Source organism: Podarcis erhardii, assembly GCF_964252035.2.
Source record: "Podarcis erhardii genome assembly, chromosome: 6".
Taxonomy (NCBI): domain Eukaryota; kingdom Metazoa; phylum Chordata; class Lepidosauria; order Squamata; family Lacertidae; genus Podarcis; species Podarcis erhardii.
The window spans coordinates 42,282,891-42,297,007 of NC_138510.1; positions in this window are offsets into that span (position 1 = coordinate 42,282,891).

Below are 14,117 nucleotides of genomic sequence, written 5' to 3' on the forward strand. Positions count from 1 at the left end.
GCAATGATAAATAGAGAAGTTTCTTCCATAGCTCATTTCCTATCCACCTGTTTCTTTATCGACTAGTCACTGAGATCAGTGGTACAGTTAGGTAATGTTAGACTGGACTAACAGCACAGATACAGATAGGTAGCCGTGTTGGTCTGCCATAGTCAAAACAAAACAAATTCCTTCCAGTAGCACCTTAAAGACCAACTAAGTCAGTTCTTGGTATGAGCTTTCGTGTGCATGCACACTGAAGAAGTGTGGTATCTGAAGAAGTGTGCATGCACACGAAAGCTCATACCAAGAACTGACTTAGTTGGTCTTTAAGGTGCTACTGGAAGGAATTTGTTTTGTTTTAACAGCACAGAGTCAATGATCTTATGGAGACCCATTTCCTGTTTCCTCAGTAAAGGTTATTACTTCCTTCAAGAAGCTGTAAGACCTAAGTTATCCCTGTCTGGGGACTCTCCCACACATTGTGTACCCTGGAAATCTGCCCTGAAGTCTGGCTTTGACAGCACCACTGACTGTGTTATCTACTGACTCCTATATAAACACACACACTACATTCATTTAAACACAAAGCTGCCTCTTTTCTCAAGTACCTGTCTCTTCTCTTAAGTGGCTTTCTCCCCCCCCCCCCCGATTTTTGTCCATTCCCTTTAAAAAACAAACAAACAAATTTCAATTCAGTCTGTCCATGTATAACTCTTGTTTACATTATGTGGTCACACAGCTTAGAATTATCCTGGACAGAATTAATCTGGAAGTGGGTGGTGCTGTGGTCTAAACCGCTGAGCCTCTTGGGCTTGCTATCAAAAGGTTGACGGTTCGAATCTGCGCAACAGTGGTGAGCTCCTGTTGCTCTGTCCCAGCTTCTGCCAACCTAGAAATTCGAAAGCATGCCAGTGCAAGTAGATAAATAGGTACTGCTGTGGTGGGAAGGTAAATGGCGTTTCTGTGCACTCTGGTTTCCATCACGGTGTCCCGTTGTGCCAGAAGTGGTTTAGTCATTCTGGCCACATGACTCGGAAAGCTGTCTGTGGACAAACGGCGGCTCCCTCAGCCTGTAGCGAGATGAGCGCCACACCCCATAGTCACCTTTGACTGGTCTTAACCGTCCAGGGGTCCTTTACCTGCAAAACATCCCCCTTCCTTGTGTGCAAGAATTGGATATGCCCCCATCAAATATGAAAGGTGTTCTGACTAAAGTATACTGCTGCTTTAAATTTAAGAACAACACATATAGCCCAATCTTATACATGTTTACTCAGAAACAAATCCTGCTGAGTTCCCCAGTAAGCATGCAGACAATTGCAGGTTTCGTTTTAGTGTGTTGTGTGAGACACAAAGGGAGCAAGCAGGGGATGGATGGACATTCAGCTGAATATCTCTTGAGAATCTGACTGGTGAACGAAGGATGGTGGTAAATTGCCTGCTTACTTCTTTTGTGCCAGAAAGAGCAATCTGAAGGAGAATTGGAATCAATCCAAACTCCCACCGGAGTAGGCTGAGGTCAGAGGAGAACGTGGAAGGTTATTTCGCCTTAAAGAGTGGCTCAAGCTAATGCCCGCGAACATCTCTGCCGGCATCGATCATGAAGACGAGGCCAGTTCCATTCCCTGTTCAGTTGCCTCTACTAATAAATGTCTTCTGCTTCCTCCATAAAAGTTTCACACAGTGTTTGTGTGAGAGAAAGATTAGAGACCCAGCAGAGCAAATGCCCAGAAGTAATTTCTCTAGAACCAGAACAGACTCCATCCTTCCCCCTCCCCCTCATAATGGCTTGTCTGTGTACAAGAAAAACCTTGTCTGTTTTATTGGTATCTTTTAATTCCCTTCATTGCAGCTCCTTATGTTTTTGTCTGGCTGATTTGTGTTTATAGTAAGGTGGCTTCCCATGCATCACAAAAAAGAGGATGAAAGGTGACAAAAGAGGAGACAGATTGGCATAGACTGATGTACATATATTGATGTGTATGGGGTGTTAGGGGAGGGGTAGTACCTGCCAGGCTTCTTCTGGGGTAATCTGTCCACCTTTGGTCCCCACTCTGCACTCAGCTCTCACCTGTGGCTCCTAGAAGCTGTCAGCATGTGACCATAGCCACACCCTGGGAAACAGCTTTAACTGGTCAGCTAAACCAGGTGAGAGTAGTCGATGTGTCTCAAACCCTCTGTGCATTAAGGACTTCCCCTTGCCTGTGAAATCAGGCTCTGGTAGATGAGGCCAACAGATGAGGCCAACAGTGGGTCCAATGGTCAAGAAGGTGGTTTCTGCATGTGTTGTAGAGGGAAGTGAGGGGCAGATGGGGCTCATCAACCTGGGAAGGGAGCCATGTAAGAGAAGAAATACTCTGATCCCAGATCTCTGATGCCTTGCAGTTATTTGTCAAAAAGGCTTCAGGAGTAAACCCTGAGTTAAAGTCCATACCCGATGCCTTTGAGAGAAGAAAGGTCTAAGGAGTAAACCCTTCACAAATCCAGAGTGGAGCCTTTAAACGGTTGAATGGCGCCTTGTACACTTCCTTCTGACAACAACTGGAGCCAAGCTGCTGCCAAACGTATTGCTCTGCTTTCCTTTGGACCACATCAACGAAGCCCATTGTCTTGTTGTCTGGGCAGCTGAGGACCTCCATACACACTGCCCAGGCTTGTGCCCTGGAGAGGTCACTTCGGTGCTGCTAACATAGCGAAAACAATGTGGGAGGCAGCAGTTATGAGTTGCCAGCCTCTGCAGCCATGGCAGGTGCAGTGATTCTCCAGTGGTTTGATTTCCCCCTTGGAGGTGCACTCCAGTGTATCTTGAGACAGACAGATGCCAGGTATGTATGTATGTATGTATGTATGTATGTATCAATCATCTATCTATATCTCTCTATCTCTCTATCTCTCTATCTCTCTATCATCTATATCATCTGAAATATGTAATTAGTGGGGGAAACTGTGTGACCAGGTGATGTGCATTTTCTCAGTCTACTGTCCAGGTTCTAGCAGTTGATGGGCAACATCAAGACTCCTGTTCTTCCTTCATATGGGTCTTTGGGTGGCATTCAATGGAGCACCACAGGTTCCCATCCCATCCCATCCCATCCCATCCCATTCTAATCCATAGCCAAACTGCTATCTGGCACTTCCTGTGCGTTTCCGCAGGGCAGCATCTTGGTGTAAAGAGATGGTGCCTGGAAGACCAGTAGGATGGAGACTAAAGGAGGCTGAATGTGCTTGGTGGTTCAGGGTGGAGTTTGATGGGCAGATAGAGTGAACAAAGGAACCTTTTGAGCCAAGTAGAAAGGAACTTGTCTGCTTATGCTAGCACTTCAATCTGATATTTTACTCCTCCCTGGAGAGCCTGAGGAGGCAGCTAAAACGCCATATCAAGCCCTGAGACCTGACAAGCTTGTTGAAAGAATCCTAGGCTGCTGGGATTTGTAAAAGAAACCAATTCCTTCCCAGAGCCTTGTTTTGCCTGGGCATCGCTGGAGCTGAACGGGGTGTGGGAGACTCTGATATCTTCATCCGATTAGTCAGATCTGAAGCAATTACAACTTCATTAGCTAAATAGGCTCTTCTGTTTCCCACCCTCACCACTTCAAGGCTTTGCCCCTTGGGATCCTGCTGTTAAGAGCTGCACAGAGGAAGGCTAGAGGAGGAGGAGGAGGAGAGCTGCATGGTGCTGGCCAAGATAAGGGGAGAAGAAGCATTGCATACAGCTCATTTGTCAGGCCTGAAATGGAGAAGGGAGATCTGGGTTGAAAAGGAGCTATAAGAGACATCAATTTAACATGCTTTCATATTTCTCTTGCTTTCAGAGACTCATAGTATATGGAGGGACCTTCAAGATCATAAAACACTCCAGGGGCCAGCCTTAGGTAAAAAATGAGGGGACAAACTCAGGGGACAGAGGGTGGGAGGCAGTGGTGGCAGGCCATGAAGTGAAGAGTTTAAGCAATGAAAAAGGACAATATTATAAACAGTTTAAAACAAACTACAGTCATAAGAATAGGATGGGTCCATCTATCTGTCTGCCTGATGTGTCAAAGGGCAGAGTAAAGAGATACATCTTCAGGATTCATCATGCAAGTTGAGAGTTCCTTCTTCCCTGTAATGATTTAGATTTGCACACATTTGCATAAGGGTAAAAACAATATTTCTGAAGCAAGAAGCGTACTCTTTGTTTTTATATGACATAAAAGTTTCATAGCAAAAATCATTCTAGAAGATCATTCTACATGTGTGAGGGAAGGCAAGATGCTTCTTTTAAAAGGTCACCTACAATTTTTATATTGTACCTGTCAGGGAACTGCCATCGGATCTCAGGGGGGTGGAGAGGCTCTCGGATGCTGGGGAGGGAACCAGCAGGGAAAGAGGAAGAGCTTCCGCTGAGGAAGAAGGGAAAGAGGAGGAGTCGGAGGGAAGGCTCAGGGACACTTCCAGCGAGACCAGTGGAGAGAGCTCAGGACCTCCCCTGGGGACGCCCACTCTGCGCAGAAAGCTGACGCGCAGGGAATCCAGGCGGAGACTTTCTGTCAAGGAGCTCTTATGTTGGAAAAAGTTCAGGAAATGCCCACTGACGGATTCTGCCAGTGATTAAGACAGCCACGAAGTAAGGGCTGTCCGGCTAGGGAAGGTTTTAGCCAACTACTCAACTTGGAGCGGTTTTGGCGCTTACGCACAAGCAACCCCTAATCCCATTACAGTACCTGTATAGAGCTTTCAAGTTTTCAAAGTGCATCAGATGCATTATCTATTTGTAATCTTGCAACCCTGCAAGGTAAGTCAGGTTTCCTATGCTTCATTTTGCAGGGGCAGGGGCAGGGGCAGGGGCGGCGGCTTTCTTAAGGCCATACAGTTAGTTCACAGCAGAGGTGAGATTTGAGCTAGGGACCTCCAGATTCATTGTTTATTCTCTTAGCCACTACACCAGCTCTCATAAGCATTTGCATCAATAATATTTTTTCTATAGAATTAGGAATGGACATAGGTGGGGAGCCCCAGGTAGTTAATTAGTATAAGTCGCCCACAAATCATCAGAGAAAACTAAGGGTGGAATTCAGTGGGGTATGTGTGTGAGAAATGCAGTAGGACTTTCATCCCAAAGACCTCCCCCAAACCTGTTCTGGGTTTCCTCCAACCCTCCAGAGTAGATTTAGGGGGCTTGAGCAATGGAGATGGGATAAAAGTCCTGTTGTATGAACAGACCTCATTCCATGAATGCCAACTACTTAGCTGAATTCTGCCCACACATTGGGCATCTCCATTATCCAGGAGCATATCAATTTGAGACCTCTCCAGGGGTACCTAGTTGGTCAGTTAGGACAAGATTCTGGACTAGATGGGCCACTGGCTTAATTTAGTGGGGATCTTTGTATGTTCTTGTTAGACCCTCACTATATTCATAGTCAGAGATATAAAATAGTAGAAAATGAATCTGTATTCCTTGGTGTGATGGACACTGAGCAGTGTAATATTTTGGAATGAGAATTCTGGGATGGACAAAGTCCTTCTTTGTCTGAAGTCATGACCCAGTGTTCATTTGCCAAGCAGAGCTCAGCTCTTAGGTACAATGGGGCTGTTATCTAAGTGGATCCATGGGATGAGAAACCAAGGAGCAGGCAGAAGCTCACAGGAGCAATCAATATAAGGTCTATTTCGTAGGCTTTTACTTAGATTGTGCTATTCCTGAAATAGAGAGCAGCTGGGATCTAACTGGATTGCCTTGGGGAGTGAAATGATATTTAACTATTATGGTAACGCGACACCCCTTGAGTGGGTTGTCATCAGCATGGATTGAATGGGGAGTGGGGAGGGAGACTGTGCCTTCGGAGTGCAGATGAGAACTCCTGCCTTTTTGAGAGCATTTTGCATTCTGAGTTCTTGACAGAAAAGGCCCTCCATTCTCCCCATCTTCTAATCATCCATTGCAAGCGATCTTTTTCACATCACTGAGCAGTTCTTCAAATGAAAAGGAAGCTGTGCAGCTACTGAACAGAGAGCAGCACTTGGGTGTGTGTGTGTGTAGGAAGAAACACCCATAACCATTTAACAGAGCACCAGGGTCTTCCAATCTCTGGGCTGCTCCATCTGTTAATATAATTTTCCATAAGGCAAGATTTCACTCAGACCTTCTCCGGCTCCTGTACATTTATTGGCAGCTGGCTTTGCTCCTTCCTAAATGGACGCTTGCTTATGCATCACCTATATGATTTCCCCTTGCAGTCGTTTGTCAGGTAGCATATGCCATTTCGAAATGGCAGAAGGGCAGAGAGATGACCGAAGCAGTACAGATCGTTAGCTGCACCTCGGGAAGACAGCCTTTGAAAACCACTCTTGCAATGTTTTCAAGCATCAGGGTAGCTTTTGACTTTTTGTTTATCTCCCTTGTATCAAAAGGTGGTTTTACTCCATACTACCCCAGGGTGGCCAAGTGTCCTACTTTACAAGGCATTTAAAGGCAGTGCTCTGTTTGAAGGACTATCCAGTCCAAGTCCTGTTTAAAGTGAAAGAAGCATAAGAAGCAGCCTTGAAGTTGCCCATTGACACTTAACATCTGGAAAACAAACTGAGCAGGCACAAAGATCACCTGAGCACAGCCTTCCCAACAATGGTGAGCTGTACTGTATTTCTATTTAAGTTAGAGTTATCATTTTTTAAATTTGTGCCTAAGCATAAAAATTAATGTATACAATTTTTATGCAACTATGTCCTCTTTTTTCCCTTTCCCTTTTGACTTTGTGTAAGTGGCCACACTATACCACCCAACGATGATGTGAGTTTCCTGGTTTGTGTAATAATAATAATAATAATAATAATAATAATAATAATAATAATTTATTTGTACCCACCCATCTGGCTGGGCTTCCCCAGCCACTCTGGGCAGCTTCCAAAAAATATTAAAATCCTCTAATACATCAAACATTAAAAGCTTCCCTAAATAGGGCTGCCTTCAGATGTCTTCTAAAAGTCTGATAGTTGTTGTTCTCTTTGACATCTGGTGAGAGGGCATTCCACAGGGCGTTCCACTTGCCACAGGAAACTGTAGCCCATCAGGACCTCCTTTTAGCATTCACCCATAATAATTGCTTGTTTGTAAGTGATGGATCTTACATTTTAGCGTGCACAATATTGGGCAATTTCTGATATGCCAACTTACCTTGAAGGGTTTTTGTAGGGATGTTCTGAGATAATGGGGATGAAGTACCTTGAACATTCCATGAATTATATAAGTATATATATCATCACCATTAATATTACTAGCCAACTGACAGCAAATATACAGTTAACTTTAATTTCTTCCAACCTGGTGTTGATTTTGCCAACTGGGCTTAGTAAACCAGATGCTAAAAATAAATGACATATAACTTTTCAGAGCATTTCCATTAGAAGCCACAAAACACTACATATGGCAGAACTGTTTGATGCAGATGCATACATAGTTACAAGAAAGCTAATATTGAAAGTGTTCTGTTTTATCACTCACATTTGATTTAATAACTTTTTGGCTTCGAGCACTGCAGAAAACAGAAGAAAAAATAGTGAGCAAAACATACCAACATTTATGCCAGCACTGCTTTTTTTTTGCATGTGAAAGTCAGCCATTTTGCATGTGAAATTTGCTAAGAAAGCATTTGCCGTGAAACCATCTCTGCCAGCTATTTATTTAGTCTTTGCTGCTCCTTTTCAAAAAGAAATGTCTTTGGCTATTTTCAGCAATGATAGCTACAGCCTGATCCTCAAGAGCCCTGTGTTCAGTGATATGAGCAAGGAACTGATCTATCTAACCATTTCAGGTTCCAGCTACCAACCTAGCTGCGGGGCCATTCTTCCTCTCTTGCGTAGGAGACAAATGAATGTCGTACTTGGCATCTCTTCTGAACAATATTTTTATTATGTTTAGTGTTCTCTATACAAAAAGAAAATCAGTTTTCTTTACAGTGATTCAAAAACATTTCTGAATATTTTGGCCTTTTTCAAATCGCTCATGCAGTCCATATATTAAACATGTCTCCGTAGTCTGTAAAGCTACTCACTGTAAGTCATTCTTTACAGTCTCAGATATGCATTCATCTATTGGAAAGCAGATTAACACAGAATGTCCTTTTTTTATTTGTTTAAAAAGAAGGCAAATAATTACATAGAATGTATTGGAGCAATGGGGAGGACTTTAAGGAACAGGGTGTGTGTGTGAGTGTGGATATTTACAAATTAAAAACAAACAAAACAAACAGAAAGCAGTACAATAATTTGTTGGTGGTGTTTGAAACCTCCATAGTGCAAAGGGTGGTCTCTCCGCTTTCATCGGTTCAACACGAGGGGGTGAGGGCCCAAGACTGCCTTCTGACATCACGATCATACCATGAAATTTGCTTGAAAGGGACAGATCAAGAGAGAGGCATTCCTGGGTTACATGGAGAGCCACATGACATTCTGGATTTCTTACTATCAGAAAAGTCTTGCTGGCTCTTCTTATTTAAGATGAGCTGCAATGCGTAAAAGAAAATGGATTTCACATTTTATTACTATCATTATTATTATTATTGCTTAGCTGAAGACTTTTGACGCTAGCATAGAATTAAGCCTGGTGCAAGGCATGCTTCCTTTATAGGTCAAAGTCAATATTCCACATTTCACATTCTCTACATTCCGGGAAGTGAAAATAAGGTTTGTTTTCTTTCCTGTAGCTGCTATAGCTGAGATGAGGGGAAAGGCCGCAATAGGTCATTATGAGTCAGGTGAAACACGTAAACAAGAAGCTGAGCCCTAATGGAAATCAATGACTGGCACTCTCCTCGGATATTCCTGACAGGTAGCAGGGTTGTATCTTGTTTAGACACATGAATCCAGGTCATTATAGGCAGATCGATGGCAGGGGTCAGGACTCTGTTATGCTAGTTGACCTGTGGGTCACTTCTACAGGGTGGTAATTGAGTGGAAAGACAATGTCAGGATTGTCCAAGATCATGTTTCCTTTGCTGTAATTGTAGCATCACCAGCACACAAGGCAGAATATGTGTCTCCCCTACTCTAATGTTCCACAGAAGGTGAAGGTGTTCATTTAACTGCCAAACACAAAATAAGCTATGGAGATTGCCTCCTCTTTGAACTTGCTGGCTCAACTTAGCAACAGTGAAGGCAGGCAACAACATCTGGAACTGCCTGCAATTTCCCCCAAACATGAAGGATCTGCATAACAGACACATGGGTCAGATCTTTATTTGTAAAGTTAAAAATGGAAATAAACCTATTATAGTTTTCAACACAAGCCATGAATGGTATAATGGGTGACTGAGTGGCATAGCTGATGTGGTTACATGAGCCAACATCTCAATAACCTCCGGAGTCAGGAACAGGAAACTGTTCAAAATGTCAGATGTTACTACACCTGCCTGTTATGCAGGATGAGCATAGGGGAACAGGTTCCATATCTGCTGTGATAAGTTGGCAGTGTGCTCTTTCACTAGTCCTTATGATTAGAATAAGGATGGGGAATCTGTGATCATCAGATGTTGGGCTCCAACTCCCATCGGCCCCAAGCAGTGTGCCCAATGGTCAGGGATGATGGAAGTTGCTGTGGTCCATTATCTGAAGGGCCACAGGTTCCCTATTCCTGTATCTCAGCAGCCTTTGTAGTTGGGAAGACTATAGATGATGTTTCAACAATGGCTGCCGACTTCTCTGACTGTGTTGCTTGCACCACACTCAATTCTTAAAGTCAGTGAAGATTTGTTAGTCTCTTGGATGGGACTAAAGGGACTGCTAAAGGCAATTCCACAGGAAAATGCTTGTCTCCTAGCATCATGAATATTATGTTGCAGAATTGGACCTGCTATCAGGTGTAAGACAGGAGGAAGAGCAGAATTCAAATTAGATAGATGGATCTCTCTCTTTAGTTCACTCTCTCTTTAGCCTATGCAATCAGGTATTCTGTTGCAGTCAACTATCAAACTGGCCCCAAAGTCAGTGAGCACCCTGTGGTATTTGAAACCTTGTGTCTTGCCCCTAACTTAACAAAGCCTGCTACATCCCTCTCAAATATTTTAGTAGGTTCAACACCCATTAGCTTCCAAGATCAAATGGCATCAGGTGTGTTCACAGTGGCATGGCAGTATGCCTCTGAAAACTTAACTAAAAGTAGTATCTACAACACAATATGCATTGTGCCTGGTTTCATAGTTGCATTTAACAATAGTCTTAGATGTTATTTTATTGTAAACGCATTGCTGTTGATGGAAGCGACCTCAAATACTGTGCATGAGACAGAGATATAAACCTTTTCAATAAAATACAATAAAGTCTACTTATGGCTGTCTGTTCTATAGCAGTGGTTAAAGAAGCCGTCAGTGCATGCCACATTTTGTCCATTGTTTGGTTTCCCTCAATACTCAGCAACGGTAAGAGCCTTTCCAGCTGATCTCTTTTCATTTTGCATAAAAGCATTTGCTGCTCATTTGTTCAGACTCCCAGATGTTGTTGTTTTCAAGGTAGAACTCTGTATAGGAATGTTGCATATTCTCAGCACTCAAAACTGTATTTTAAAACTGGGAAATGCAATCTTTCTCCTGGGTAGCATGCAATGTGTAATTCTTAGTGTTGTGTGGAATGTGGCTAGCCAGGAGTGGCAGCTTGGCCCCACAACCATGGGAGCCTGGTACCATGAGTGCCATGCAGTGTGCATGGCCCTGGCACCTAAATTTGCGGGTGTTCAGTCCCTTAATGGGGAATTTTGTGGGTGTCCAAGCACCCAGGACCCCAGGGAGTTGGCACCTATGTGGATAGTGGAAGCATCTACTGGGTAAAGGGAGACATAAGTGGGGACAGCCATCTCCTCACACTCACCAATTTGTGATATTTTCAAATTATGCCATTCTTCCAATGCTCGGGAGTCCTTTGGAAGCACAGGAATGTCCCCATAGTCCAAGGAGTGGGGAAACTTTGGGCCTCCAGATGCTGCCTAACTACAACTCCCATCAACCCTAACAAGCATGGCTCATTGCCAGGGGTTATGGGAGTTGTAGTTCAGCAGCATCTGATAGGCCCAAGGTTCTCTACAAGTAGTTCTCTTTAAGTAGCCCCTTAAAGAAGGGCATACAGCAGCAGATGTCCCCCTCTGTAGTAATGCCCCAGCAGTTTGTGCTGTTTTCTTCTTTGAATGCAGTGTGCTCTTGCATTAGAGCCCATGGATTCCAAAGTTAAGAAAAAGCAGTGAGCACACACATACCTCTCCCTTGCAGCTGAGGTCCCCTTCCTCATCCATTACTAGAGGATGGGGTAGCATACTACTCATACTGGACTGGGGATAGGTTGCTGCAGGAAAAGTCCAGGCTTCTAATAATTTAGCTTGTCTAAACCCATCTCAATACACATCCTTAAATGGCTCCAGGGCAGGGGTGAGCAATTTGCTCTCTACTGGGAAAACCATACCCACATTTATACAAGGGCGCCCACAGAGAATACAACAAGGAATGAGTTACTGGCAGTTCAATGACTTTTCAGGGAAGGAACCTATTTAGTTGATTTATTCCTTATGAGAGAATTCAAGCCTGATAAAGAAACATCTCACCAAGTGTTCTTGGCTTTTATTTCTGTTACGTTTATATAGGGCTTTAATAAGATATGTAGCTTCTGAACTCATCTCTCATCTCTTAAGCACAAATCCATTCCTGAGGTAAGTATACTGACTATAATGGCAAATGCTAACAATATTTTGTCAACTGTAAGTTAGACTTATTCTTCCTGCTGCAGTTAAAGGAAAGCAAATGGCCTGGTACTGGAGCAGGTTTTGCAAATAGCATTGCATGCAGAACCCTGTCAGATCTGGTTTCAGAACTGCCTTCTAAAAGCACACAGAGCCATTTAATGTTTTTGTTAAAATTCAATCTTTCCTCAGCTTTCATCAAACTCCTGCAAGGCATCTCTACATCCACTAAAAGTTAGCCCACCCGCTTAGCCACAATATTTTTCAAACAGATGGTATGAGGGAGGCTTGGGAGGAAAAAACACATGTGCACAGAATAGGATTGCAGGCACGATAGACTAAATTTGGTTGTTTTTAAAAGGTCTCATATAAAGCTGGCTACATATGCCTGGTTTTATCTTGTGACTTGTAGATAGGCCAAAGTTAGCCAGGCCCATCTATATAGGAATGCTGCCTTAAGTTTAGGGACAGTATACATAATGCTAGAAATTTGTAGTTTGTGGGCTGGATTGGAAAACATATGTGTAGCATTTTGGGAGGTGCCACTTTCAGTGGTGCCACTGTGCAAACAGTTCAAATGCATGCAAAGTGCATTTAGTTGTGTTGCAGTATGTTCTCAGTGGTAGTGCGTGTTTTCTTGCGAAAGGTCCCAAGTTGCGTCCCTGGCACCACCAGAGAGGGTGAACCTGTGGTCACCCATCCATTTGGTGCCATCTCCCATCCACTCCAGCTAGCATGGCCAATGGTCAGGGGTGACAGGAGTTGCAGTCCGGCAACATCTAGAGACCACAGGCTCCCTATCTCAATGTTAGAATTAGGGGATCCTTTTAATTTGATCAAATTGAAGAAAAAAAATTGACAAATACGCCAGGGGAGTAATTAAGCATGCAAAACTATAGGGCCAGGAGATACATTTACTGTACCATTAACAGATTGTAGCCTGTTTAAGGAGTGGTTTGGAACAGTAACCCCAAGCCACAACCTTTCGTTGCCTGGCTTGACTCACAGCACAAGCTTCCCTGGGTTGGTGACAGTTTTCTTGCATTTGAGATTTCATTTAGCTGATTTCTTCTTAAGTCTCAACATCTCCCAGCCTCTTACTGAATACATTAAACCCCATTTCTGCATTTTATGCCCATAGGCGTAGCCATGATTTTTGTTTGGTGGGGGGAAGAACCGAGTTACCTGTGGCACAATTGGTCAGTTAAGTATTTTTATTTATTTACTTTTTGGAGAGGGGGCGGCTAGCTGTCCCTCTGCAGCTATGCCCATGTCTATGCCCATTCATTAGAAACACCCTTGTTAGCAAAGCTACCTTTCAGGCAAGCCAGTTTGAAAGTTCAGCCATGTCACAACTATTTCCATTTCAGAATGATGCTGAAACATCTATTGAAGTTTTCCCTAAATGTTATTTTACAGCTGCGAAACTGTTGGAGACAGATCTCTCTCTTTAAATACTTTTGACTTTGAAAGTGCAGGGAGTGAAGAGAATACATACTGCATTCCATAAATACTGTATATTACGGGGGGGGGGGGACCTCTACCTTCTACGATGACCCATGCCTTCTCAACTGACCAAGCTGAAGCTTCCTTATTTGTACTGCATCGACAGATTACAGACCATCACACCAGGGGCTTAATCTACGGGTAAATATTCAGTTTATTAAGCTTCAGGGAAAGCATGAAGCTGTTTAAGGCATATATGGAAGAACAGTGTCACAACAGAATCTGTATCTGAGGAAAACAGGTTTGCTGCGTGTTAGCAAGTTAGCTTGAGTGCCTTTGATGTGTAACTAACAAGATAGGGTGAGCTCCATGCTGCTGCTTATTTAAGTACTGGAAAAAGCCTCTTTTAGGCTAATTGAGGCCCCTGCATGTGTCAGAGTGGCTTTTACCTTGAAAGCCAAAAAAAATGTATCCCTGACTGATATGCAAATGATAGGAACAATGGAAAGATGAATCAGGGTGGATTCTGAGTGCCTTTGTACTTTTGCATCAAACATATAGGGAATGGAAATCCCTGAACTTTTCACAGAAGAGGCTGGCGGGTTTAATGCCAGGCTAGTTTATTCTTAGTAGGTACCATTCTTTTTTGGTTAGCGGTAGGAAAGCATAGACTGGTTGCTCTTCCCTGGTCACCCTTCCTCCCTTTCCTGCTACATGCAGATTCACGGAGTGGCTATTAACACCACGTGTGAGCATAGGGAGGAATGACTACTTTCAGCAGGAATGGACAACAACCCCCACCCCCAATAATTTATCCAGGAAAATAATAACCCAATTATGTTTCCTACCCTGGATTAGCAGAAAGATGCAACTGTTTCCATTAAACTCTTTCTTTGGAGAAAGATGCTAAATAGCATGGGCAGAGGGATGAAAACCTTGCCTCTGCAGTACCTGCATCAGAACCAATACTTGTATAGCACTAACTGAGATCACA